At 66.4% G+C, this 2,500-nt stretch overlaps 1 non-coding gene across 1 annotated transcript; it reads right to left on the minus strand.

Annotated features, from left to right (window-relative positions):
* Positions 1-1,142: 1,142 nt before the first annotated feature.
* Positions 1,143-1,296, minus strand: LOC140475453 (5.8S ribosomal RNA). Its single transcript, XR_011959988.1, has one exon. It is a non-coding gene; the product is annotated as a 5.8S ribosomal RNA (ribosomal RNA).
* Between the last annotated feature and the right edge of the window lie 1,204 nt (positions 1,297-2,500).

Genomic DNA, 2,500 nt, shown 5'->3' on the forward strand with positions numbered 1-2,500 from the left:
CGACCCGCCGCCCGGGACGTGCGAGGCACCAGCAGACAGAGACTGCCCGACGGTCAGAGAGAGGGAGAGAGGAGTGCCGAGGCTCAAGTGGCGAACGGTCGCGCAGGCACGCCACGCACATCGATCGCCAGCCGCGGAACGGCACGGCCTTCAGTGGGGCCGGCGGGCGACGCCGCTCCTGAACCCAGCGGCCCCGAGCCGGACGAGTTGAGGAAGGCACGCCGACGGTGACAGGGTACGGAAGACACAGCGGTGGCCTTCTGGCGACTTGGCCCCCGACAGCCCGACGTTCCGCCGTCCTCCCGATGGCCAGGAGGACCGTGCGGGGGTCGGCCGACGGCGTGGTAGGTGTGCCTGCACGGTGACGGAGCACACACCACGCCCGCCAACCCCTCCGTACCTCCCGAGACCGGTGGCAGGACGGAGCGGAAAACGTGCGGACTGAACGGGAGAGCCAAGAGCCAGCGATCCACGCGCGTGCGACCGTCCAAGTCACAGCGTTCGACGAAAACCTCCTCCCTCGGCCAGGCACTCGGCGCCAGCAGGGGAGACAGGATCAGACGCCCCGCCGGCCACTTAAGGCCGAGGACGAACCACGAGACGGGCGGCTGCAGCAGCGGGCGGCCTGCAGCTCCCAGCACTCTCAATCGATCAACCATCGAGTCGGGTCAGCGTGTCAAACCGGCGAGCTCCACGGTCAGGCCGGCGGCGCACCAGCACCGGACCTCCGCGGCTCCCTTCACTCTTTCCACTGCCAGCCAACCGAGAGACGGACCCAATGCGGACGTGCAGAGCTTAGGCAGACCCCCCACTGGAGGCTCAACACTTCGTGGCAGCTCCGTGTCCCAGAGACCAGGAGGGTTGGCACACACACACAGTGTGAACCACCGACAGCCATTCTGGGACCGGTGACAGCCGTGCTGGCCCCACTGCCACGACACAGACGGACGCCAGGCCGCGCTCCCCGGCGGGGGGATGGCGTCGAGCCTGACGAACGGAATGTGCAGGGTGGGGGGGAAAGGCCAAGCGCTCCGACGCCGGAGGGCTCCGGAGTCTGAACTTAGGGGGACAAAGAGGACGGGTCCTCTGCGACACCCCAGCCGCGCTCTCGCCAGCCAAGGCGAGTGCGATTGATTGCCAAACGACCCTCAGACAGGCGTGGCCCCGGGAAGAACCCGGGGCCGCAAAGTGCGTTCAAAGTGTCGATGATCAATGTGTCCTGCAATTCACATTAATTCTCGCAGCTAGCTGCGTTCGTCATCGACGCACGAGCCGAGTGATCCACCGTCAAGAGTTGTCTGAGTTTGTTTTAGGTCTCTCCCTCGCCAGAGGAAAGCGACCCGGACCGCACATACGCTCCCCACCTTGAGCTACAGCCACCTGCACGCCGGCGTGCGGGCGGAGCAGGGTGGCGTGAAGCGATGGGGAGCACCATCCTGGTGCGGCCCGCAGAAACATACGTCTATTGGGGGGAGGAGGACAGGGCGCCCAAGAGGCGATGCGTGCCCCAACGCACCGCAGCGACGGAGGCAGGATCACCGCCACCATGTCGCCCGCCTAGTATCACGAGGCGTGCAGCAGCTTTGCCCTAGGAAAAGCAGAGGCGGGAACGGGCACCGGCCATCGGTTCGGCAGCGTCACTGACGCGTGCACGTGGCGGCGTGTCGGCGAGCGGACTTCCTGCGAGGAGGCGGGGGCGGCACTCGCCCGAGCAGACGCCCGCCCGGCCCAGCCACCGCCGAGGTGGACTGGGAGTCGCGGCAACGGCTCGTCATACTCGTTCCCACACTCACAGCGCAGCTTGCCCGCAAGCCACCGACCACCGATCGACGCCAGGCGCCCCGACCGAGAGCGGGATCGCTCGTTCGCCCTGCTGGCAGTTCGCTGGGGATCACTACTGCACGGAGCTCGGAGACCGACGGGCGGCAACTCGAGAGTCTTTAAACCACCACCCCCATCCCGCAAGTGCAAAGAGGCTGTATACGCACAGACGGGTGAGGGGAATAGGTACCCCGTCGGGTTTGAAGGGAGCGTGACTAGATAGCAACGATGTAAACCCAGCCGATTTGGGAGCGAAAGACCGGCGCCTGCATCACCGGCTTCGTTTCCCGTGGCTGGAGAGTACACCGAAACCCTCCGTCTGTCGCGAGCTCCCGACGACGCGGTGCCGCCAAGCAGCAGGGCCGGACCTGGTGTGGCTCCCCTCGTCGATCACAGACCGGTCGGCACTACTGACGAGACGGTGGAACGGGCTTCGCCCCTTGTGACGAAGGGTGATGCGAACCCGCCCGCCCGCGTGCGTTCGGGGTGGACTCGGCAAACGGAGATTTGAAATCGGAAAGTGTCCTCCTGCCCCGCGCAGGTAGGCGCCCAACAGTTGTGGGGGGTTTGGCGGTGACCACGGCTGCAGGGCCTGCTACCCCGACGAGCTCTCCTGCTGGCCCCGAAACCACCCTCGCGAGACAAGTTGAAACGGAAACGGGCGTACCCCCAAGCCGAC

The sequence above is a fragment of the Chiloscyllium punctatum genome, unplaced genomic scaffold (assembly GCF_047496795.1).
Source record: "Chiloscyllium punctatum isolate Juve2018m unplaced genomic scaffold, sChiPun1.3 scaffold_1667, whole genome shotgun sequence".
Taxonomy (NCBI): domain Eukaryota; kingdom Metazoa; phylum Chordata; class Chondrichthyes; order Orectolobiformes; family Hemiscylliidae; genus Chiloscyllium; species Chiloscyllium punctatum.